The sequence below is a fragment of the Acinonyx jubatus genome, chromosome B2 (assembly GCF_027475565.1).
Source record: "Acinonyx jubatus isolate Ajub_Pintada_27869175 chromosome B2, VMU_Ajub_asm_v1.0, whole genome shotgun sequence".
Lineage (NCBI taxonomy): Eukaryota > Metazoa > Chordata > Mammalia > Carnivora > Felidae > Acinonyx > Acinonyx jubatus.
The window spans coordinates 67,644,570-67,672,427 of record NC_069385.1 but is presented as its reverse complement, the minus strand read 5'-3'; positions in this window follow the sequence as shown (position 1 = coordinate 67,672,427).

Genomic DNA, 27,858 nt, shown 5'->3' with positions numbered 1-27,858 from the left:
TATTTTCCAGTGAAGTGTTTTGCAATGCTATCTAATTTACAGGGCAAAGAGCATCACACATAAATTTTTAGAATCTCATTAAAACATAAGTCTACTGATAGACCAGCCAGATTCTGAATTCTAGAAAATCTCTTCAATTTTGAACAATAAAATAGACATTGTAAGGAAAACTTTCACAATACATCAGCTCATTGGTTTCTCCTGGACTATGAATTTATACTATTTACAGGGCCTTTGTTCTACAGGTGGAAAATGAAATAGAATCTCTCAAGGGATTTGAAATCTTTCCTCTAAAGCTCCTTCTACGGTTTAAATTTCGTGTATGGCTCCTATGCACAAACATGGGGGAAAAAGCATTTGGAACAAGAAAAGAACTTAGTCCAGTTCAAGGCTCTCATTTTACAGATGAATGAATTCATCCTAAGACAACTCTCCAACCGAAGTCATTAGAAGCATTGTGATTTTATTTCTCGTGTGCCGTTAATAAGGGGGCTTGCAACTCATGGGCTCTTGTTACTTGGTATCGTAAAATCTGACCCATTGCATCGTCTTAGATGTACTCCCAAAATTCTAGTTCCTCATAGAGTAATTTTCTGGCTCTAGTTACCATCTTGTCTTATGACATAGCAAAGAAGTATACTGTGTTCCATTGTCCTGCTTTTAATCTGAGCAAAACTGAAATTAAAACAAAAACAAAAGCAAAAACAAAAACAAAAACAAAATAATGTATCAGGCAACAGACGTATTGGATACTGCAGATAGCCGCAGTGATGTGTCTGGGAGATATTTGGTTTCTTACCAAAAATACAGCCCAGGACTCTAATCGTAGTTATTTTCTTTTAAGAAATGGATGGTAAATGACAAGATGATACTAAACCCTCATAACACAAAGTCATGAAATTTATTGATCCACCTCAAAACTGCTGGAGTTTCCATATATCAGGGCTTTCAAGTAGTAGTGTACTCTCTGTATATCATGCACATTAAGGTTTTATTAAAAATTCAATGAAATATTTATAACTCAGTTATAAATCCCTGATGGGTAGATGAATGCAATCAAGACATAGTGATTTTCCAATGTGAGTTTTATACATAGAACACTTTGCCATGGCAATGGATGTCTTTCAGTTCTTAAAAAGATAACAGTTGTTAGGTGTCCTACTTCTTACCTGGGAATGACTTATTTGACCACTGTTTCAACTCTTCTTCCCCATGCCTGCCCCTGCCCCATCCCCATCTTGAAGAGTAAAACTGATTTTCAAGAGAATTCCCATAGGGCCTATTTCAAATTTCCCTCGGCAATTCAGAAATAATTCCAAATTTCCCTAGGTAATTCAGAAATAATTTCATAATAATGCATAATAAATTTCATGCAGATTTTAAAGTTATAATCCTTTCTGTTAAAATTCCCAAGATAACATTTCTTACAATAATTCCATTATGTAAGTACAAAGGCAATTGTCAGTAATTCCAAATGATGTCGATATTGCAGATAGGGGTATCTATCTCTCCTGAACCCCACCATCAGGGTTGTCCTATTGCTTATCGCTAGGGGCAGCATTCACAGAGAACAGAAAGCCCATCACATCCTGGCAATAGTGACACCGAGATGATGGCCAAGGGACTCTCCTCGCGAAAAAGCCACAATCAAATGATTCGGTTACAAGTTTAAAATTGTCTAAATGACCATATCTTTCTAGAAAGTCCCTTCAGAATTTAAAAGATTTTTGCGCCTATCTTGAGTACCAGTAAAATCTGGAATAAAACTCATTTCGAAACCATTTTTTTTTTAATTTACAATAAATGTCAGTATTTAACTTGAGGACCTTGTTGCTAGATCTCCTTTCATTCAGTACTTTTAACAATATTTAGTGGCACAGATACAGGGACAAAACATTATAAAATCTAAAAGAAAAAAAGTAAACTCAATATCTATTTCCAGAATATTTGATCTTGAGTGTCTTTATAAATCACAAGCTTACGACATTATAACCAAAGTCTGGTTTAGGAGGGCAAGAGGTTCAGAGCAACTAAACTTGATCTCTAACTTATTTCTCTTCCTCCCTTTGAATATCTCTGCTGATAATCTTCTTCCCTTTTAGTTTTAAAATGTTAATAGTGATCTCACAGGAATGATACCTTGAATTATATCTTTTGTCAAATAATTTACAGTGATATTTAGAAATCTTAAGCCAACAGATCATTTGCACATAAACAGAAGATATAAAATATAATCACTAGGATTGTCTATCTTGCATTTGTAGAAAAGGTAGTGTCTTCAAAAATAATAATGTTAAAACTGAATATCCCCAATGCTTCCTTCTGTAATATAATTCAATTCTTCAAGTGCACTTTACTAAGCATTTTTTTATGTTTTTCTAAAACATTCACTATAATCTCTATAGTTTTAACCTATCTTCACACTTTCTTCAAGAAGGACTAAATAGGCAAATAAGACCACTGACATAGCAATAATTTAATGTACAGACCTGCCTCAGAGAACACATAGGATTTTAACTGACGCCATCCCAAGACTCTCACAGAGAATATCTCTCATCTATTGTTTTCTTTATTTATTCTATCCTTGAATTTTCTTCATTTGTGTTAACTTCAGGAAGTAGAGAATGAGACGTGAGATAGTCTCATATAACCATCATCAGTACAGATAGCCATGGTAAGTACATTTGAAGTAGGTGGTGTTTCACACCCTGGAAGGAAAATGCAAATCAGATGATTTTTATATTGCAGTTAAAAAAAATCAACTTCTAGAAGAAATAAGTGAGGGCAAGGGGAAACTATAGAAGAAAGATTTTATTGAGACAGTAAAACTCACTCTTTCTCAATAGTTTTACCATCTTGTGTTCTTTAAGCTTCCGAGGAGTTGAAGTCTATTAAAGCAAGGCCAAGTATTGTGCATCAGCCTGTCCCTAGGTTTTTCTACCATCACAATCATGTCATGGCAGAACAGCAAAGGTCTGACATTGGCTGTTTTTCCTCCAGAGCCACGCTTAACCTCCGTAAATGTTGTTGATGTAACTGGCCTTCCCTGTACTCCTCCCATCTCCCCTCCAACCTGCATTATAAATTAAACTGATTTCATCTCAAGGCTCAACTTTCCAAGCAGACTCCTCACAGATTAATTCTAGACACAACAGACGAGTAGCTGAGACCTTGAAGTTTTTATACTTGAAAGTAATAAGTGAAATGCAGAGGAATTCCAGATTTTGCATTGTTCTTTGTTTCTCTCTCTCTCTCTCTATCTAAAAAAGGAGTGAATTCTCAAACTTCCTTCATCGAATGCTGGCATTGAACAAGGATTGGAATTTCTTTGAAAATGTAAAATCACAACTCCCAGTATAACTCAGATCGGCATTTTGTAAGTCTGATGATCTTGGACACATTTATTATTTTATGGTTGCCTTGCTAGATATCTTCATTACTCTGCAAATTATCTGAAGTCTAATGGGACTTTTTAATCTAAAGAAAAGTGTGGTTGCTGCCTCGTGAATGATTTTCTTGAGGTCAGTCCGAGGAAAGCGTACTTGCTGGAAGTGTGCTTGATTGTCATTTGTTTAGCTTAAAGGATGATGAAGCTTTAGAATATAAAAGCAATTCCTGCATTCATTTCTCAGCATTCACTGCTGCCAGAAAATCGGTGGAAAACTTGGCTGTTAGGACAGCCGGTATTTCCCTGGACAATTTCCAAAATTTAGATGAGTTGTTATTAAAAGTAAAGTCTGTCTGGTTTACATAGACATAAAAAGTTCTGATTATACATTTAGGACAAGAATTCCCAAGAATTCTGTGACCTTTCTGAATATTTTGGCTACCTTTCCAAATTACCTGCTTTAGATAAAAGCTAAATAAAATAACCCTTTTTTTTTCTGAAAGTTTCCTTTACCTAATATACATCATTAAAATATATACATGTTTAAATGTGAATGAAGAACAAAGGTACATTTATGACAGTCAGTAATACTATCTAGATAAATGAAAATAATGTTCCATAAATTAGAACTGTTTTCTGCATCCTTTGTATTTTTTGTACCTTCGGTAATTATTTTCATAATATTTTTTTTTTGAGAGAGAGAGAGAGCGCACAAGCAGAGGGGGGCAGAGAGAGGGAGAGAGAGAATCTCAAGCAGTTTCAACGCAGGGCTCGAACTTGCAAACCTTAAGATCGTGACCTGAACCGAAATCAGGAGTTGGACATTTAACTGACTGAGTCACTCAGGTGCCCCTTCAGTAATTATTTTCAGTTTTAACATAGTAACTCTAAAGCACAGTGCCAGACAGGGCATAGACCAGAAAGATATGTACAATACTGTGCATGACCTCAAGTCTATCACATTCTCTTAAAGGGTAACATGGATAATCAAAAACTGGTGTAAGATGCAATAAACGCCATCTGTACCATAAAAACAAATACTATTATTCAGAGAAGGAACAATGATTTTCGGCTATGAGAGTCAGAATAATCAAGGCATATCTTGTGACTGAGCCTTAAAGAATATAAAGACTTTTAATGGACAGTAATCCTGGTGGATAGCGTTCCAGGCAAAGAAAGGAGTATGAACAAAGGTAAAAAGCAAGGTGTGCACATAACATAGAGAGTGTGAGGTTCAAACTCCAAACCCTGACATATGACATTGTTCAGGTTAACGACTGCTGTGTATTGTGTAACAAATCACCTCCAAACTCCGTAGCTTAAAACAGCAATCATTTTATTGCCCGTGATGGTTTCTGTGGGTCAGGAATTGGGGAAGGGTTTGGCTCGACAGTATAGGCTCAGGATCTCTCATGAAGTTGTAGGCAGACAGAGGTTCAAACTAGCAGAGTGAGGGGCTGGTGCAGCTGAGAGCTAAGCAGCTACCCCTCCGGATGCGGTCTCAGGGCCTCTCTGTGTGGGGTCTGTTTGGTGGCCACTGCACAGTCGCGTGGCTGACAATGTGGCTGAAGTCTCCAAGTGCAATGTTTCTGGGGGACTGTGTGAAAGTTGATTCACTTTTTATGCCTTTGAGAAGTCTTACAGAAATCCTGAACATTACTGATGCTACGTTCCATTGTTTACAAGCGGCTCACAGATCTTCCTCGATTCAGAGGGAAAGGAATTAGAGTCCCTTTCTTGGGAGAGGAATGACAAGCTTGCGTAAGAATATACGAGACAGGAAATAGCATCATTGTCTTTGGAAAAGACAATCGGCCACAGACATTCTTTCTGACCTGATCCTAGCTAACCTTTTCCACATTTAATTCCTTCCATTTCTTCATAGACAAGCGTGCCTCTCCTGTCACAAAGAACTATTTGGGATTCTAAAATGTTGTTATGCTTTTGCATATCTCCCTGCCATTGAGACTCTTGCTGCTCTGCAGGAACTGCCCATTCTCTTTGTGTCTACCCAGCAAAATCCTGTTCGGCTTCACAACTAGCCACTCTACACGCAGCTTGCACCGACTCTTGCAGAAAGTCTGTGTGCTCCTCTACGGCTCACAGGATTTTTTTTTTCTTTAACTTTTTTAAATTCACTGTGGTATCATAGATTTAACATCAAGTTTACCATGGTAACCAAGTGTCCAATTCAGTGGAATTAAGTACATTCACATCCCTTTGCAACCATCACCATCATCCGTCTCCAGAATTTTTTCATCATCCCAAATATAAAGTCGATACCCATTAAGCGATAACAATAACTCTCTATTCTCCCCTCCGCACAGCCCCTGGTAACCACTCACTATTCTACTTTCCATCCCTATGAATTGGATTATTCTAGGTACCTCACATAAGTGGAATTATAAAATATTTGTCTTTCTCTGTCTGGCTTATGTCACAAGGATAATGTTTTTAAGTTTCAAAAGTATGCTAGCAGGCATCAGAACTTAGTTCATTTAAGACAATAATATTCCACTGAATGTATACGCCATATTTTATATATCCATTCATCCATTGGCGCACATTTCGGTTGTTTCCACCATTTGGCTACTGTGACTAATACTACCATGAACATTGGCGTATTCTAGAGGCATGTCACATTAATCTTCTGAGGAAATTTATAAACACTTTCCTACATGCCTGTTTATTTAAGCATCCTCTCAAACACCCGAACTCCACAAGTTTTAAGTTTAAAAACATTGACTTATTAGTTTCCACATCTTTGCAACCTAAAACATAATATATATTCGCTAAAGATACATTCGATATGGAACAATAAACAATTGAGGCAATGTCTGTAGCCTAAGACCCGTCTCTGGCCTTCCATGCATATTTGCCAAAGGCTTCCTCAGTTATTTGATCTGAATTTGAGATCATTTTATAGATAGATCAGAATGTACTAGATGCTATAATAAACACAACCTTTTAGCTGTGTCTGATTTTCAGGAGCTCACATTTTTAAATTGAGGTGGAATTCCTCTATATGGTTTGAAAGGAAAACCATCCTTCCCTGCTCACATGCTGTCTCTCTCTCAAAAATAAATAAATAAATAGGGGCTCCCAGGTGGCTCAGTGGGTTGAACGTCCGACTTCAGCTCAGGTCATGATCTCACAGTTTGTGAGTTTGAGCCCCACCTCGGGCTCTGTGCTGACAGCTCAGAGCCTGGAGCCTGCTTCAGATTCTGTGTCTCCCTCTCTCTCTGCCCCATCCCCACTCATGCTCTGTCTCTCTGTGTCTTAAAAATAAATAAAGCAATAAATTTTTTTTAAATAAATAAATTTAAAAAATATTCTGTTTGTGGGATTCTTATTTAGAGTAACCATGAATCTAAAGAATCGTAACTCCCATTTTTTGTGTCACAGTGAAGAAATGAACAAAGCAACATAGCACAAGTTATGGAATGGTGCAATATTATAACATAAGTAGATATGAAATACCCCAATATTTCACATGATAAAATTGATGTGGGCCAAAGAAATGCTATAGCAAGCTATATCCATAGGTAAAAATAAAGAAAATATGAACAAATGGCAATATGCTTTTATTAGACTGTAGGCCACAAATTTGATTATGTAAAAAGAACACAGCACATCTGTTTGTGATTCTTTGATTGTTGCCACTGGAATCAACTACACATCCTAAAATCCTAGGTAAAATTTGTGTCATAGTACTTGTGAAAATAAATATAAAATTGAAAAGTCTTAGGCCATAGCATTTGTAATTAAAGATGCAAATAATGAAAAATAAAATGTTACTCTAATCATTGTAAATCCTTTTGAAAAGTTAGCATGAAAATAACATTAGTAAAATTAAGGGTCAATTGAGACATCTATGCTCATTGTTTAAAAGTAATGCAATTATAGAACTATAATTATTGTCTATTATTGATTCCCAAAATGCTACAATCATTTCTTTTATTATTTTGTCACAAAGATGTTATCACTTTTAAAATAAGAGCTGCTTTTTCAGGTAAGATGAAAACTTAGATGATAATTATATTCTTTGTAAATTTCTTTTTTTAATGTTTATTCATTTTTGAGAGAGAGAGAGAGAGAGAGAGAGGGAGGGGCAGAGAGAGGGAGACACAGAATCCGAAGCAGGCTCCAGGCTCCGAGCTGTCAGCACAGAGCCTGATGCGGGGCTCAAGCCCATGAACCATGAAATCGTGACCTGAGCTGAAGTCAGAAGCTTAACCAAATGAGCCACTCAGGTGCCCTGGTAATTATATTCTCTGCATGAATCTCTATGTCTCACTATGCAGACAGGCATAAAATTTTTAGATTTATGAAAAGATCAGAAAATAGAACTCCACATTTTGATAGACAAGATTATAAAGCTATTTAGTGTTTATCTTCATAATTTTTCATACCCTTATTAAACATCTACCAAATAATTATTGTGGTATAATTTCACTTATATCTCCTGGATCATTGAATTCTATCCCCAAATTTAAGTTGTTCTATAGGAAAAGTTACATATTGATCTTTGAAGGATAATGCACACCAAAAACTCAATCCGCTGCACTGATAATGGCAAAGAAAATCAATACCAGCCAAAGTACAAGGTTCACGAAGAATTTAAAAAAAAACAACACTACTAAGCTAGTCATCACCTGTTAAGTTTTACAATTTTTATATGAAAGGAGAAAGAGGGGGAAGCCAGGGATGTTTAGAAACCAGCCTCCTAGCTTTTTCACAACATCACCACCAACAATACTGAAATATGTCAAAGTCTGTGTGAAAAATGAAAACCAGTGACAATGAAAGCATTCAGCCTGAAAGATAGATTACCTCTTTCCCATGTTGCACTTCAGAAACAATACAAAACACGATTACTAGTCCCAGAGGAAGGAAGGACTCTTTACAAGTGATATTACCATTTCAAAATATCTTTGTATAAAAGCAGAACTAAATAAAGACTCTGAAACGTCAGGACTTCTGGGACAGAAGCTGAAATTTCTGTAAAGAGATATATTCCTGGTAGAAGAAAAGATGGCAGATGGGAGTGGAAAGGAGTCAGTTCATACATCATGGTTCATGCTTAGTTGGAATATAGTCAAGGGAATAAAAATTTTGTGAATATAAAGACCATAGATATATTTATTACCATGAGTGCTGTGAACTGTTTAGAGCATTAAATTTAAATCAAATATTTGTATGTCACTGTCAGAGGAGACAGTCACTCCAAAGGAAGTGCTCATTCAGAGAGCAAAGAGCAAAATATGTACAAATCAGTCGAAAATTAACACACAATATACTTGATGAGAAGGTTCCATTTCTGATCTGGGTTGGCCATTTTCTAAGACCTCTGGTAGACTAAATGGGAAAGGGTAATATTACATTTCAAGTGCCACTTTCCTTGACATTTTTTTCTTTGGACACTATGCAGTATGAACTGATTTCAACAACAGTGAGGACTTTGCTCTGAACTAAGGAAAAAAGTTCAACTTTTTAATGAACTGTCTTAGTGTGTTTGGGCTGCCCTAAAAAATTCCATACTGGATGGAGTATTTATTTTAAGTTTATTTATTTATTATGAGAGACAGAGAGAGTGAGTGAGTAGGGGAGGGGCAGAGAGAGGGAGAGAGAGAGAATCCTAAGGAGGCTCCATACTGCCAGCATGGAGCCTGACATAGGGCTCAAACCCACGAACCAGGAGATCATGAGCTGAGCTGAAATCAAGAATCACTCAACCAAAACTGAGCCACCTAGGGATCCCTGGATGGCATTGTTTAAATTTATTTTCTTCAAGTTCTGGAGGCTAGAAGTCCCAGATCAAAGTACTACAAGTTCAGTCTCTGGTGAGAGCTCACCTCGTGGCCTGTGGATGGCCACCTTCTTATAGCACATCTTCACACAGCCAATGGGGAAGGAGAGGTAGAAAAAAAAAAAAGCTCTCTGCTGTCTCTTCTTATAGGGACACTAATCTTATCAGCTCAGGGAACTACCCCTATGACCTCATTGAACCTTAATCACCTTCTAAAAATCCTATGTCTAAAAATAGTCACATAGAGGTTTAGTGCTTCAACACATAAACTTTCTGTGGGGGGCATACTATTCAGTCCATAGCATAAACAAAACAAAATGTTTGTAAAACCCAAGCTAATAAAGCTAAAATGAGATGAAGGAGATCATTACTTCAAAATCATTGAAACTATTTTGAGTATTTTAAGAACGATTCTACTGTACTGATATTAGTTGAGGGATGCCTCCCAAACAACTCCCAACATTATGAAAATGAAACTGTTCATGGCGGCTCTTTTCCATATTTGAGTAATCACTGGGCGAAGATCATTCATGTGTGCATGGGTGCAAATTGTGTGTTTTAAGTCACTTTCATTGCCATTCTTTTGGAACAACTGTTAGTGCTTAGGAAATACAATTTATTTTGGGGTGTCTGTATGACTCAGTCAGTTAAGCTTCTGACTCTTGGTTTCAACTCAGGTCATGATCTCACAGTTTGTGAGTTTGAGCCCCACATTTGGCTGTGTGCTGGCTGTGTGGAGCCTGCTTGGGATTCTCTCTCTCTTTTTTTCTCTCTGCCCCTCCTCCTCTCACTCTCTCTCTTTCAAAATAAGTAAATAAACTTAAAAAAAAAGAAATATATTTTTATGTGTTGTCACATCCTGAACAATTTATTTAGTGTATTTGCTGAAGAACGAAAAGTTGTGATACATTCCAGAGCTAAGACACTGGACTCAGCTTTGGTGAAACTCATCTAGTACCCACCTTTAGCCAAGATGTCCAAATGATGACTAAACTTACAAAACATTTGATTTCATCTTTTATTCATGCTAAGATAGCTACAAAAAAGTATGTCTGTAAGAACGGAGTAAGAAAACATTAAATTACCTTCTAGTGTAACACAGCAAAGTGTGTAACTAGGATTATAAAAAAAATATATATTTTCCCCTAAATTCAAAGCTTATAACATAGTAAGAAAACCACTGGTTAAAAATGATGATTGGGGCACCTGTGTGGCTCAGTTGGTTAAGCCTCCGACTCTTGATTTTCGCCTCAGGTCATGATCTCACAGTTGTGAGATGGAGCCTCACATCTGGGCTGAGCAACAAGCCTGCTTAAGATTCTCTCTCCCTCTGCCCCTCCCTCCCTCATGGGCACTCTGTCTCTCTCTCTTAAATAAAAAATAAATAAATAAAAATGATTATAAAAAAATTGGTAATATCATAATGAGATATAACTATTTTGAAAATTCCAGAGAGGCATCATTAAAAAAAAAATTCCTGTGTACCTAATCTTTCTCACAATTTCCCCGTTTCAACTGTAAAGATAACATGCATGCAGCTCACTTTATTGTTTGGTGAGAAAATATTTCTACTCACTTACTCACTTGGCATAGGTTACAAGGAAGTCCATATGATATGATATATTTCTTTTTCCCTTTCACTCCAACCTCAGGCAGGTTTTGACATAAAGGCACTTCTAAATATTGAGACTCTTTTTGAGGCACTGGTGTCAAAAGGATATCAGAAGAGTAATGGCTATTGTCTACACATTCTTCCGTAGGAGATGTGCTTTTTGACAGAAAACATAAAAGGCCTACAATGGAAGGACTCATTCACAGTCCAATGTTTCATTAATCCCAACCCCCCCCCAATTTTGCCTACAGTTTACAAATTCAGCCATTCAATTTTTACCAAAGAATGCTGACTTCTTTGTATTTTAAACCCAAACTTTGCAACTACTTTTTAAAATTCTTTGGCAGTATCTACTAAATCTGAACATGGGCTTATTCAATAACCCAGAAAAAGACAAATAATGGGGTGCCTGGGTGGCTCTGTCAGTTAAGCATCTGACTTTTGATTTCAGCTCAGGTCATGATCCCAGGATTGTGGGACTGAGCCCCATGGCTTAAGATTCTCTCTCTTTCTCTCTCTCCCTCTGCCCCTCTCCTCTGCTCACACACACACTCTCTCTCTCAAAATAAAAAAAAAAAGAAATATAAAATAAAATAAAATAAAATAAAAAATAAAATAAAATAAAGTAGAAAAAAGACGAGTACTAGAGTGTATATAGCAGCATGGTGCTCAATAGGCCCAAACTGGTAGCTTCCAAAATGCTCTTCATTTTTGCCCATCAGCAGTAAAATGAGTAATTGCACTGTGTCATATTCACAGAATAGAACAGTATACAGCAATGAGAATGAACAAACTACAATTATATTCTATAAATATGAATGAGAGCACTGGGTGTTAATGTAAGTGATGAATCACCAAATTCTACACCCGAAGCTAATATTACACTGTATGTTAACTAACTGGAATTTAAGTAAAAACTTGAAACTGTAAAATACATAAATAGATATGGTAAAATGACTATTTTTAATATTAAATATAAATGAATCTCACAGGCAGAAAACAGAAATCTGAAGTAAGAGTTCAGTCTGTATGATTCCACTTATGTAAACTTCAAAAATTGTCAACAGTATAAGAAGCTAGGAAAGCAGTCACCCTTTGGTTGGGGTCAGTGACTCGAAGGAACATAAGAGAGGCCACCAGGGCGCTGGTGATAGTTTTTAATCTTGGTGCTAGTTAAACAGTTACCTTCAGCTTGCGAAAATTCACTGAGCTTATGATTTGCACCTTGGTACATGTATGATGTGATTCCATCAAAAGTAAACACAAGACCATTTAAATTACAATCTCCTCAGGAGTGAGTATGTCTAGGGGGGGTTAAGGTGGCTTGAAATTACATAAGCTCAGTTTAAAGTGTATGAGTGGTAAAGCTTTTCAGCATCTGACTTATATTTCTCACAGATGCAAAGTTTTTTAAATCTAAGAATTTCAAAACTAGTCATTGGGCATCTTATATAGATTTAGCATTATGTAATTAAATCATGCCTCCTCAGTTTATAGTTTTCTCAATCCTTTATCTTTCCAAGAGTACTGCAGTAATGTTCTCTGTGAAATGATTGATTTTCTCTTCTTGATTTCTGCCTTATGTTTATTCACCCTCTCACTTCTGTCTCTTTCATTATAGCCTCAGATTTCAGAAATTGATTTCCTTGATTTTGGCTTCTTTAAAATTACTCTAAAATATATTCTTAGGTAGAAAGTAAAATATATAGCATATGGCTCAAATTAAAAAATTCTAAGCAAACATCAAAATCAACGATCACCATTGCTTATCCACTCGCAAAGCCTAGACAACAGATGCCCTTCCTGCATCCACCCGTCCACATGTCATCAAGTTTAGATTTCTAAACTTCAGCACAATGCATTAACATTCTAAAAATGAAAGTGATATAAACAGTTCTCAAATTAATTCAGGGCATTATAAACAGAAGGGGTCAATGTGGTCTGTCAAAGAATTCAGGGGTGATCTTGTTTGGCTAACATAAGCACCGCATGAAACAGTCTCAGAGGAGCCCATCTGGTTTCTCTGAGCCCCAGTGATTAAGGACAAAGGTAGTGGAAATGAATGCAAGTTCTAGAATATGCTATTTGGAAAACTTTAGTTAATTCTTCTATCTTGCTGCAGTGAAAAGCTTATGGCCATGCTAAACAGAGCAAAGGAGACATTTGATAGGCAAAGAAGAAATTTCTTGGATACATTTTAGACCGTTTTTCTGTTTCGTATACAATAGAAGCTGGACCAGAGTATGAGTTTAGGTCAGTCGTAAGTCCTATTATTTTGCTTTTTCTTTACCTCCGTATTCCCACAGCCTAGCATAGTTCATATAGCATACAGTAGGCAACACAAACATCTTTTGACTATATGCATGCATAATGTGAAGAATGATTGGAGCCAAAAGGATTCAAGAGTGGGTAATTCACTCTGGGCCTAACGAGCAGAACTGTGAATGGCCTATAAGAGTTAGAGACATGTGGGTGTGCATTAACAGATACTTAATGAGCAGTTTAATTACCATGCTGAGTCTGGCCTATATTACAATGCATTATTGTGAGGCTATAAATTATTTATATGGCTTAAACATATGTATCTGCTTTTATCCTCGCTTATTTTTTTCTAAGTACTTTGTATTAACTAGCATCTTGACAAAAAATACAATTATGTGTATTTCCTCAAGATAAGGGAGAAAATATATCTCAAACGGAAAATCAATTTGTTAAATCTATATTTTTCATGTTATAAAGTATTTTCACTTTGAGAATTACCAGGATTAATTGCCCTCATTTGTTCTCCATGTGGCAGTATTCAGACCTTCCAATAGATGTATTCCCCCTGCCCCAAATGAGTGTACAATAATTTCCTAAAGCTCCTTTTGGAAACATTCCCAGATGTAAGTAAATATGTTGAAAATAATAGAACTGAGAAAATCGTGTTTTTCAAAGGGAAATTTCATAAAGGTAACTTTTAGATGGAAACTAATTTTTGTTGAATTAAAGAGGAATGTGTTACCAGGGGCTTGTGAAATACCAGCACAATGGTAAGTAGTGAGTGAGTACCCGGCTCATCAAGACTACAGCAGGAACTTCAAACATTACTTTGAAGATAGAAGTGGGTATAATTCCACAAAGTTCTTAAAATAAGCACACTTGGGTCCATTGAATGGGCCTGAGCAGCACTGCCCTTAGTAAAAACATAGGTGAACTGGGATCCATCAACTTACAGCCACAAGTGAAAGAAAACCAATTTTGTTAATGGATATAGGTTCCCAGAAAGATTGCATGAGATTATAATTAACTACTTAAGAAAGACAGGCAGGATGTTAGTAAATGTGGTAGGTTCAATTCTAAAATTGTGACAGAAGCAATAAGCAGTCAGAATAGCAAATGACTCCATGACTTTCCTTTTTTGTGATTTGGGGGTAATGGTTTTCCTGCACTGCTGAAATTCAAAGAAAGACATTAAGAGAAAGGCCACATTTGTTACAGCAAACTCTTTGTGTGTGAAGCATAGAAAAAAGGGTCAAAAATGTGTGCAGGAAATTTCTTGTACGCATACTTAATGGCTACTTCACTCCCCAGCTTTTGAATACACCATGCTGAGACCAAACAAGCAATTTCAGTTTGAGCCACATAGCTTTGGATTGTCCCACAGTTATGGATTAAACTACATAATTAATACTGGTGACAAGAGATGAGAGATATACCGTGGTAGGAAAACAACTAAGAATACATGGCTACTGAGAGTGTGCAACCATAACAGGTATATGTGCACACACATATATGAACCCACTCAGCCCCTTATCCAACATCCATCTGCGGAATGCCCACTATGTAAGGCACTATGGAAAGTTTCTGAAGTTATAATAAAAAAGATGATTGACTCTGCCCTCAATGAGCCCAATGGGCATAATATTATAGTAGGGCCATAGACCAGTAACTCACTATGCAGCAAATCATATAGACTTCTGAAAATGAAACAAAACCTATGAGACCTTCTTTTAGAAGAAAAAACCCCACATTTGCCCAGGTATTTAAATAATTCTACATGTATTTGGGGGTTTCACAATCTCTAAAGTCTATCCATGCAGCCAGGGATTCATCGATCACAGATTACAAACCTGCCAAGATGCTCTTCCTCTTCCTACTTTACTACCACGCTTCCTCATTTCATAGATGCCTGACATACTGAGGCCATTTTTTACTATCACATCTTACTAGTTACACGTTGCTGCATAAATCTTAACTATTTCAAATTTTAGCAGCTAAAATCAAAAATTTAAATATCTCACATAGATTCTGAGAGTCAGAAATCTTGGAATGGCCAACCTCAGTGGTTCTGGTGCAGGATCTTTCATGAGATTGCCGGCAAGACGTTGGCTGGCACTGAAATCATCTTGAGGTTCGGCTAAGTCAAGAAAATCTGCTTCTAAACTCAGTCACATTGCTGATGACGGGATGTCTCAGTTCCCTGCTGGCTGTTGGGTGTAGTCCTCAGCTCTTTATCACAATGGCCTCTCCTTAAGATTGTCTCAGACTTGGCACCTGGCTTCTTCCAAGAGAAGCAAAATCAGTGTGAAGAGGAAAGCATAGAATCTCCTATGACCTAGCTTGAGAAGGGAAATAATATGTTGTAATCTACTGGTCACACACCCTAATATGTGGAAGGGAATCTCACAAGGGTTTGATAACCAGGTGGTAGAAATAACTGGAGATTGTCTTGGAAACTGGCTACCATAACATTCAAATTAGAATAATAAAAATAACATTGAAGTGGTCAAGGGACTCAGAGCATAGTCCAGTTTCTGAAATTGGTTAATAGTATGATATTAGCCAAGTCAGTTACTTTTTATATATAAAATGAGTGGCTTTGGATAATAAACTCTCAGAAAGCTTCCAACTTAAGTATTGTGTGTCTAGATGACCTTCCCATTATCATTTCAATGTCTAGCAGTTATATCGCCAATAGGGATTCATTCAAACCCAGTGTAGAGTCAATCAATAAATGCACAATTTGTGCATTCAGGAAGGCACAATTCACTGTAGTTTGTTTTGCAGAGTAGTAATTATTGGTGGTATTGCTAGCCACAAATATGTTGTTTTTACTCTGAATTTTCTTATTTGGTGACAATTTGTAAAATGACAAAGGAACAAATTATCAACAATTTCTTTCAAAATATTTAGTGTTGCTAAACTGTTTTAGAACTTTGTAGGTGAAATCTGGCACATATTAAGGCATCTCTAGCTTATAGACAACTTCTAACACAAGCCTACAAAGTTTCCTGAAATCCATTTTAGGTCAAGTTGGGTATGTTGTCATCAGGACGCATTGGTTCATGAACAACTGCCTCAAGGACTTTTGAGGAGGATTGCAAGTTATTGAAGTGGAAAAGCCTTTCAGAAGATCAAAATATATCCTAATATCAACCCTGAGGTCTCTTGTTGCATAGTCAAGCATGGCTGCATAAAATAGATTGAATAAAACTGGAACCATTAGATAGTCTTGCTTCCCAGGATTAGTGATGGATGGCTCCAGCCAGATGCCATCAACACTAACTTGACCAGTCATTTCATCATGAAAGTTTCAAGCTGTAGGTAAACTTCTCTGGAAAACCTACTTATATTGCTGTTATCAGAACAGAGATTCTCTGTTGTCAGCAAAGTTGTGGTAGATTAATAATCACAATGTTGACAGCTGAAGGGAAGTAATGTTCTAGCTCACTGTAAGATGGTATCACTGGGACCCTGTGACATAACCTTAAAAATGTTAACCGTGAGCTTCTTGACTTTTCAAAGCAATTAAAATCAGTAAGGTACTCTTATCATCCAATGTGATTCAAAAAAATATTTAGGAGGATACTTGAGTAAGTAAGATTGGCAGGATCCTTGCCCTCAAGTCGCTTACAATCTAACCTATGGGAGGAAATAGAACATAAATATTTACAGGGTTGATGAATAGTAATTACCATAATAAGTTTTCATAATTCTTATAATTAAAGCATTCCTAGGGCTCATAATTAAAACTTTGACAACTAACTACAACCTCATACATTCCTCCCTCTCACATCTCTCTCTCCTTCCCTCCCTCTCATTCCCTCTTCCCCTCCTGCTCCTCCTCTCTTTCTTTCCCTTCCTCCTTCTCCTCTCACTCTCACTCACCTCTTTTAGCTCTTTTCTTTTTGGACCATATATCTTCTCTGTGCCTTTCTGCTCTTCTCTACCCTGTTCTTGGCTCAGGAAAGTGACCCTGAATGGCCTATGTCAATAGACTTCTTTGTCTTCTAGCTTTCATTTGGGTTTGGCCAATGGAAAGCCACACCAGGAGTAGAGAGAAAAGAGCAGATTGAGTTCAGAGTGTTTATTCCCTCAGCTCCTTGCTTTTCTGGGTCATCTCCAATTGACCAAGTCCCTTAACCAATGAGTCACAAAGTCTCTCCCTTCATCCTTTGATCCTAGTATAGTAACAGCTCCAGAGTATTGCACTCTCCCCTGTGGTTTCTCTGAACATATAACTTATAGCTTTGAACATGATAATTTATCACCCCCCTCTTGCATTATCCTAATTTGAATGTCCCATTTTCTGCTGAGAAACAGAAAAATTCAGCTCCATCTATGAGAACTCTTCGCCCTTTAATTCTCTCTTTCCCTTCTATTAGCTTTACCACTGATAGTCATTTGTCTTTTCTCCAGGGAAGATCATAGCTAATTTCAGAGATGAATAAAACAAAACAAATTAACAAAACAAAAAGCTAGGCTCTGTAAGAAAGCATTGCCTAAGACTTATCATTTGGCTCACCGGCTAGTGCTTCCTTAGAATTTTTGCTTTTGCCTCTTTGTTTCTGCTTTAGTCAGGACTGGAGGAGGGAACTGGCTTTGGACTACCAGTGAGAGGGAAGAGGCAAAGTACAGAGTAAGCAAGATAAGTACTAGAGATGTAATTCTGCCAGGACACAATGGACTCATATTACATTGGTAGGGATTTCTATCACTGAGAGATCCAAAACTCAGGGCAGGGGGATGAGGAAAAGTAGAGAGTCTCTGAGGGAACAAGTACATTCCAAGAATGCAGCAGAAAATCACAGCCTTTGTCCACATTGAATCTGAAAACTTGGGGTTTACTTACCTTCAATAAGAAAATTAATCATTGAATTCATTTTGGTAGAAAATGAAAGAATAATTACAGAAGCCATGTAAAATACCTTCACTATTTAAATTTCTTTTCAGTAGCACATTGCTACATGAAGTAGAGAACATTTTGCCACTAAAGTGCTGAATGACAAATGTTTGTAAGGAAGAAAGATTTTTAATTCTATTAAAGCTACCCACATACACATGGAAGATAATGTGATTTCATATAAGGTTATTTACTCATTGTGCAAAAGTCATTAGTGCCCACTTGTAAATAAAAGTCTATGTGAACTTCACATGCATGTTGGAATTTCACATCTGGAATGAATCTTTTTGCAGAGACTGAAACGTATTCAAGTTTTTTTTTTTTTTTACATATATGAGTTATAGGATCATTCCTAACTAACCAGTAATCACATTTCATTATAAAAATAGAAACAGCCTCTTGTGTCACTCAAAGATACAGATGGCAATTGGAGAAACCAATACTCCATGACAGAAAAAACGCTTAGCACCTCTTTTTATTTTTCTTACTGCTGTTAGTAAAACAATAAGGGTATTATGATACTTATTATAACACATTCAAATAGTAGAGTATATTTGAGTAAATATGGCCACAAAGTTGTTACTGCCCTTCTCACCAAGAAATGGAGTCTACTTTTTCATTCTTTGCTACTCACTTTGACCAACAGAATATAGTGGAAGTGATGTTGGGTGACTACTAAGACTTGTCCTCAAGGGAGCCTACGTACAGTGTTCCTTTTTGCCCTTTTAGAAAAACTCTGACTGTAAACATATTAGAGAGAACTCACAGGAGAGAGAGGCCTGGCCATCCCAGCCATTCCAACACAGGGCCCAGACATGGGAGGGAGGCCATTCAGGACTAGCCAGCCCCGAACCCACCTACTGATTGTAGAAGGAGTGAACCTAGATGTGACATGGCATAAAGACAAGCTGTGCCAGTTATTCCTTGCCTAAACTGGTAGCCGCAGAATTGTAGGCAAATAAGTAGCTATTGTTTGAAGTCACCAATCTTTGATTACGTTGTTATATAGCAACAGACAACTCATACGTACAGAAAATTGTGAAATGATACATAACAATTCTCCCTCCACAGATTCTCCATACCTCATTTCCCAGAAATTATCATCGTTACCATTTCTGTTGTTGTCCTTGTTCATTCTTCTTGACATTTTATGTGCCTTGATGAATGGATAGATAGATAGAAAGATAGATGAAGATAGATGAATAAGTTAGTAGATAGCTAGATTAACAGATAAGAGGTAGAGATAGAAAGATAGAAAGTTATTTCATAACTGTCATACCAGACACTATTCTGTAACTTTTGCTTTATCTAAGAATTTATTCTAGACAATTTCCCATACCAGTACATAAATGCATTCCTTATTCTTTTCAACAACTGTGTAATGCTAGAATCATCATACAATACTTAACATTCCTTATTGGTAGACAGTGAGGTGCTTTACATATTTTTTTTCAATTACAAAATATTACTGCAATTAATATTATCATAGTCTCTTTTTTACACTTTCGCATGAACAAAAGGCAATGAGTGAACAAAAGACCCCAACTATAATTGCTGAGGAGAAGATATTTACCTTTTAAACATAATAGCAAGTCCAAATTGTGATCCTCTAAATGTGTACTTATTTAGTTATGTTTTTTCCCTGAATTTGGGGGCTGTTTTGCTTGTTGTTGACCAACTTATGGAGACACATATGCTTGCTTCCACCATATTTCTATTCCAAAGCTCACCAATTGTTGTGGAGATGTTGCCTTTGTATGGTGCTTGAGCACAACCTCCGCTTCTACAAGATGGTATGTTCAAGTGTGTCTGGAACAAAGAGTTTAACCCGTGTACACATTTCGTTTAAAACTGCACTCAGAGTAAACACAACTCACCTGAGCCTGCTGAAATCTGCTGATGGCCAGGAAGGTGTGCAGCGCTCAGTCAAAGCCATCCAGCTTGAAGTCAGTCATCCTTACAGTCATTCTCATTGGGTTCTAATGAGATGGCGCGTTATGGAAAATGACAAAAAGCACGCCAGAAATGTGTAGGAATGTCTGAGTAAAGTAAATAAATAAGCAAAGGCTGAGTTTACCAGAGAATCGTGAAACCTGACACAAACAAAACTTTAAGACATTTTGAGGGGAGAAAAGAACCCTATTTATATCTATGCTGAAATATAGCACGCAACAAAGAAAGCACAGGAAACTTTCTGAGATTTAAACCGCAGGTGTGTGGTTCCTGCCGTTTCCCTTCCAGATGTGTTATCCATCAGCGAGCTACCCTATTAACCCTGCTGGACAAGTAGGCTCTGTTAGACAGGGAGCAGTCATTTCCTTAGTTCTCCAGGGACACCTGGTAGTCAGGCTAATGCAGAACTTTGGGACCTATCAGTGCCCAGATCTGAAATGTGCCTCACCAGGCCTTAGGTGAGCCTCACCAGGCTCACCGGGTCGTGAGTCTGCGAAGGCAGCCGCAGAGGAGAGATGTTTCTTTCGGTCTGGCTGCGGCTGTTCGGTCCCTACTGCCCTCCCTCTCAACAACACTGGCTTTCGCAGCTCCAGAAGGGGCTCACATAATTCTCATCCATGTGGTTTTGTGGACTACCTGCAGCATGGGAGAAATACCACCATTTAGTTCAATCTGTATTACCTGACCAAAAATCGTATCCAGCTATAATAATTTTATTTGCCTTTCAGCTATTCTGCTGTCTTGTGCTGCCCTGATACATGGTCCAGGCTTGTGAGAAGCCATGACTACCTCATTCAGTGGCAAACTATCCACATCATTGAGACACAAGTAAAGTAAGTAAGCAGCCAACAAAATTACCCTTTGGTAAAGGTCTTGTTCAATGCCAGTAACTGCAAGTTGGGTTTTGTTTAATTTGGAGTACACCGAAATTATATCGATAAATGAACATTTAAGTTCATCTGAAAACCAAAGGTCAAAAAGTTCAAATAACTTCCTCTTCTCTTAGCTATTGTTTTAGCAAAAAGAGTCAAGGAAGTAGCTAAAACATTAATCTTTTTTTTGTTTTTTTCTTCAAAACAAACATATTCTAAAGTGTGTCAAGGAGTAAGCACAGGTTTAGATGAAACTACTAACTTATAAGAAGAGACTAATCTTCATATTCTTAGGTATGAGGAAATACAGAGCCCTAGGTATTTAAGTGTAGCTAAGTAGTGTTTTAATGACAAGGGTTTCTGAAATAGTTTAATAACAATGACACTAAGTGTTTAAAATCTGTAAGCAATATATTAAACAGTAGTCTAAGCACAATTGTTATACCATTTCTTTTTTAAAACATTTCTACGAGTTCCCTAATATTACTACCATTTGAATCTGAGGAAATTCTAGTTCAAAATCTTACACAAAGAGCAATTTATCCAAGTTCAAAGAGCTAGTGAGTATTAGAGCCAGAATTTAAATATGTGCATTTGATTAATTTATAAATAGAGACTTGTTACAGACAATTAAAAAAAACTCAACAATACATGTAATACTTTATAGCAGTTACAGTAGCTCATTATCTAGTTTGCTCTTCAAATAATCTTGTCAGTTAAGTTCAGAGCTGTTATCTCTACCATTATGCAAATGAAATTAATGAGGTTCAAAGATTGACTTTTTCAAGGTCATCCAGTTACACTACTGAGGTGCATTTGGCACCCAAGTCTAGTTCTTTTGAGGTGATTTTTCTCAACTATCCCAAAACTAATCAAAGAGGCATTTGGTAGAAAGTAAATTACAAGTGAAATGTCGTCAAGAAGAAAAATTACAGCATTGTGATCAATAGATATGTGGTAAATTTTAATTCCAAATGGTGAATTCAGAATATATTTGATTAAGAGGAAATTCATTTTGAATGATTTCATTCTCAACACCAAAAATATGGCCTACCACATAATAGATTCTTAAATACTTGTTGATGGAATAAGTGAGTGAATGAATCTATTACAAGACATCACTGTACTAGGATATTTTTCTTGTCCTTATTTAAACCATAAAGAAATTATCTACCTATGAATTTAAATGTCGAATACTTAATTTAGTGTGCCTCTGTTCAAAGTTAAGGAAAATGTTTTTGAAATAATCTAAAATTGATATATGTCTAAGTAGTGTGACTTCTTGTGAAAAAATGGAATAATTCAAAGTACCAGACATATGAGCAGGTGTTGATAATTATGCTATTATAAATTATCAGTACTCAATTTAAACATTTATGTGTTTTTCAAAATTAACCAATATCTCCATTTTGGCCAAATCTCACACACACACACACACACACACACACACACACAGGACAGCTGGAGTCTGTCCAATTTAAAATATAATAATTCTGCCCACATATTACATTTTAGTATCAAATATTAACATGCATCAGACTCACCTGGAGGGCTTGTTAAAATGTAGATTAAATGGGCCCTATCATAGGTATGGAGCAGAGCCTGAAAATTTGCATTTCTAACCAGTTTCCAGGTGGTGTTGAACTGCCCGCCAAAGGACTACATTTTTTGACCCACTACTATCATGAAAAGTGCTACATTTGCCTGGAACTCCTGCTTTTAAAATTAAGAACAGAAACAGTTCCTCTCAACCACCATCCTCCTGTCCCACATTACATCCTCAAATTTGGTTCACGTGATTTGCTCATATGCCAAAGGTAATTTGTGTTTGTAAGAATTAATAGATTTCCTAAGTTTATAGGTTCCAACACAGCCTCGGGGCTTTAGATTGAACACTGAATAGATTCAGCTTATAATGGAGGATCCAACGATTATAACAACAATTTAAGAAGTCAAAATGCTAAATCATCACAATTGTTTTCTGTCTAGTTGAAAGTTACCTATAACTAAAAATGCAATATATTACCATTATTCAGCAAAGGTTTATTAGGTGTTGCTAGTGTTAGTAAATCAGTCTAATGAAAGATGTTAGCTATTTCAAGCTGACTATATACACAGAGGTATCAGATCTAAACATCACTGCCACGAGTAGCAAGGGTTAGAAATAATTACTATGACCTTGGATGTTTGACTTCATTTTTCACCAGCTTGCTTTTAGTTGCAGTCAAAATGCGTCTGGCCATATACTGTAAAATCTGTGAAACATATGCTATATAACTCCATGTAACTACAGGCAGAGGACTCTGTTCAATTCAATGTTTAAATTGATATTTAGTTAAAAAAAAGAAACTTGACCAAGGACAAAAGAAATTAGGCAGAACATTGTTAAAATGTTAGGATTAGTGAAAAATAATGAGGACTTCAAAATCTAAGAAAAAATAAAAAGATTTAAGACAGGGATTGTTACTTGATTGGGAAACATTAACCAAATGCCAGAATTAGACCTGATAATGTCCATCATTTATGTGTCATTTATTCTATTAATACTAGTCCTTCCAACAACCCAGTTTTCAGATGAAGAAACTGAAGATCAAATATTTGACTTGTCCAAGTCCAGTTAGCCAGCATATCAAATAATATTTAAATAATGTCTAAACAAGCTGTACATGTACAATCACGGAGTTTACTAAACAAGCCTATGGAATAGGAAAAAATGTTATGTTTTATTCAGTTTCAAATACACCCTTTCAATCTCACATTTAAATAGTTCTCAGTGGCTTATGCTTTGCTCTTTCTTCTTTTTTGTTTAATTTTTTTAATGTTATTTATTTTTGAGAGCGAGAGAGACCAGGGGGCAGGGGAGGGGCAGAGAGCGAGGGAGACACAGAATCCGAAGCAGGCTCCAGGCTCTGAGCTGTCGCACAGAGCCTAATGCGGGGCTCCAACTCACAGAATGTGAGATCACGACCTGAGCCAAAGTCGGATGCTTAACTGACTGAGCCACCCAGAAGCCCCATCTTCTATTCTTTTCTTGATTGTGAATTTGTATCACCATAGCCATGGTATACAATTTGTATACTAGTTGATTAATGCACTATGTATCCAGCCTCCTTTATTTCTTTAATTTTTTAAAAATTTTTAAACATGTATTTATTTATTTTAAGAGACAGAGGGATAGAGAGTGAGCAGGGAAGGGGAAGAGAGAGAAGGAGAGAGGGAATCCTGAGCAGGCTTTGCACTGTCAGTGGAGAGCCCAACTGGGGCTCGAATTCATGAACCATGAGATCATGACCTGAGCCTAAATCAAGAGTCAGTCCCTTAACTGACTGAACCACCTAGCTGCCCCTCCAGCTTCCTTTATTTACTAAAGCAGTGACAACAGAGACTACTTGGGAATGATCTAAAATTGTGACACATCTATTTAGTTACTAATGACTAACTCAAACTTGTCTTTTCCTTTAAAGAAATTTCAACAGTTGTAATTCCATATTATGTCTCCATTGGCAAATTAAAGGATAATATTTCTATTTAATCAAAGGCATATTTTGAGCATTATGGGGTTAACGCATGTGAAGTCTATGTTGCTCTCCTGAAACTGATGCAAAATAGATTATTTCAACGTGCTTTATTTAACTCAGCCAAGTTTCTCAAGTGTGCATTTCCAGCTTTTGTAAGTTACTACTTCTGCAAGATTTCCATTGTATTCTAATTATCCATATTACTTTTCTTCATTTCTCTTATTTAAGTAGTTTAGTATCTCAGTCATTTGAGGTTATCACTGATTTATTTAATTTCATACCTCTCCTAATTTATTAGTGAGCCTATTTTTTATCTCTCTCTCTTTTTTACTGATATGATTATAAAACCTCATCTTTTCTCCTCAATGCCTTTTTGCTTTCCTTATCTCGGCTCCTTTTTTTTTTCTTATTAACTTTCTGCATCCTATTAACTTTCCTACAATCCTTATCCAGTGAAATATATTCTTTCTTGGTTCACATCCCACTTCTCTGATGGTAAGTCTTTAAACTGTATGTGTGGGGGGGTGGGGGTGTGTGTGTGAGTGTGTGGGTGTGTACACATTTGTCCTTATAGAAAGGAGACATTTTAAATTAATTCAATTCACATGATATAACTGCATTATCTCCATTATAGTATAGTCTTCTATCTCAGGCTATTATTCTCTAACTATCCCTCCCTATATGTATTATACTACTCTTCTTCATATTATGATTTTCATTTTGGTTTTGCTCATACACTCCTTTAATATTACATTCAATCTCCTTAGGTACTAAATGGTCAAACAGAGTAATGAATTGTTCTTAATTATTTACTCATATACTTTAGGAAAACAAGAGCCAGCATGGTAAAAATAATAAAGACTATAGTTTGTTCTAATTAATGGCAACTTTAAAATAGCAAATTTCTTCACACCAAGTAATTGAAACTCTAGCTTATCATTTTGAAAATATAAATAACTCTGTAATTATAAACTCAGATATAAGATTAAAAAATAGGTGGGTTGAGATATTTGTATCCTCAAGTAACATTTCACAGGAAGTGTTGTATTTGACATACCATTAAGACACAAGGCCATAACTTGAAGTCACTTCTATGAGAGAGTTTTCCACCCACAGTGTCAGCTAAGGGACCATCACAGGTAGGTCATATGAGTGTCCCTCCCTACTCCTAGACATAAACCATGTGACTAAGGGACAGCCAAATCACAGGCTGGCTATTTATCTATTGAGTGGTCTGGTTTGAAAGTTCTGCCCTAATTTAGCTGAACCAATCAGTCCTTATTCTTGAACCTTGAAATACAGAAAGAATCAAGTCATTAGCTGTAAAGTCGACAATGAAAAGACCAGATTCAGGGAGGCAAGATGAGTCAAATATCAAGAAAAAAATTATGTAGAAACTAGAAAAATGAAATATTGAAAGAGTATACATTGTAACAGTGGTTTTTAATGTGCAAGAGTGTGGAATGTACCTTCTGCAAAAGAAGATTCTCAGAGCAGGGGGTGCAAAAAGCTTGAAATATCTTATAAGGGATTCAGAGCAGAAAGTGAGAAAGTCCCATACAGACACTGTGGACAGTTATGAAGAAGCAGTAATAGTGAGATGCAGGAGTAAAGATTCATGAATTCTTTTTTTTTTTAAATATAATTTATTGTCAACTTAGCTAACATACAGCGTATATAGTGTGCTCTTGGCTTTGGAAGTAGATTCCCATGATTCATCACTTCTTGCTGCTGGAATTGCCAGAACTGTCTCAGACCCAAAACTTTTCATCCACTTCCGGTATTTCTAAGGCCACACGTTAATACATATTCTAATCTTGGATTTTTTTTTTAATTTTTTAAAATTTACATCCAAATTAGTTAGCATATAGTGAAACAATGATTTCCAGAGTAAATTCCTTAATGCCCCTTACCCATCCCCCCTCCCACAAGCCCTCCAGTAACCCTCAGTTTGTTCTCCATCTTTATGAGTCTCTTCTGTTTTGTCCCCCTCCCTGTTTTTATATTATTTTTGTTTCCCTTCCCTTATGTTCATCCGTTTTGTCTCTTAAAGTCCTCATATGAGTGAAGTTGTATGATTTTTGTCTTTCTCTGACTGACTAATTTCACTTAGCGTAATATCCTCCAGTTCCATCCACGTAGTTGCAAATGGCAAGATTTCATTCTTTTTGATCGCCGAGTAATACTCCATTGTATATATATACCACATTTTCTTTATCCATTCATCCATCGATGGACATTTGGGCTCTTTCCATACTTTGGCTATTGTTGATAGTCCAATCTTGGATTTTATTTAGAATCTCTCTTACTGTCGCACATATCTTTATAATAAACTGTCACCAAATTGAGCTGTCTTGAGTGAGTTTCCTTTCCTTATAATCAATAGAAGCCCAGCAAAAGTATTCATTCTGGTTTAATTCCATAGGTACTTTTTGATTACTTGGAATGTATAACAAACTGTGACTGATGGTATGATGTATGATATGATATGATATGATATGATATGATATGATATGGATATATATTCAAAATATGTTTGCATAGATATATTCAAAAATGAATTGTGCATAATTCTCAAGGAGTTTGCCATCTAATAGAGAAAAAAATTCTTATAGAAATAATAGAAAATCATAAAGTACCTAAAAAAGGAAAGGTCAATGCATGCAATGTTTTGGGTTTTTTTTTTTCTATATTTTATTCTGCTGATTAAGAGTGTTCTATGCTTTACCTCACATAATATAGCTAAAAGTAGTGCTTCATCACAAACACCAAACTTAAATAAAGAATAAAGAAAAAAGCTTTGAGGAAGAAAAATTTGGTTGTAGTAGTTGAGAATAATAGGAAACTGACTATGTAGACTTACAGCATAATTTTATGTTTCAGAAAGTAAATGCGATCAGTGTCCTAATGCAATTAATGGCAAATGTATCTAAGTTTTACATATCAAAATTCTTGCCTTTTATTGTTATATAATAGTTTTATATTTATATTATGAATGTAGGTATAAAAAATTATAACTGTGTTATTTTATATTATTTATATATCTTTTATTATATTATAATATATTTTTCAAATTGTATCTCTTAAAAAAACCAGCCTTCACAAAGGTCCCCAGCAAAATGAGAAAAAGACTTTAGTTAAATACGACAGTTGTTCAGAGCTTGATGTTGTCTATCTGAGGACACTGCAGGAATTATCTGCAGTCATCATAGTCGTGAGTAATTATGAGTGAAGACTATTCTGATTACACTGACAAGACAAGGAGAAGCAGGTTAAGAGAGCAGCAGATGGGATTCAGATTAAAAAATTAGAATATGACATTTCAACTCTAACTGAAATACGTTTTCTTGGCAAGAAGAAAGAATCCCTTTTCCCAGAAATTTCCGAGGAAATAAAGAATATGCTATAGTGCTTCTCAGAAGCAGAAAGAGAGATTTAGGCTTCTGTTTGAATTAACTTCTGATTCTGCTTCTAAATGTATATTTGTTACAAAAGTCACTCATACGCTTGAGCCATTAATACTACACTTTATAGCAATAGA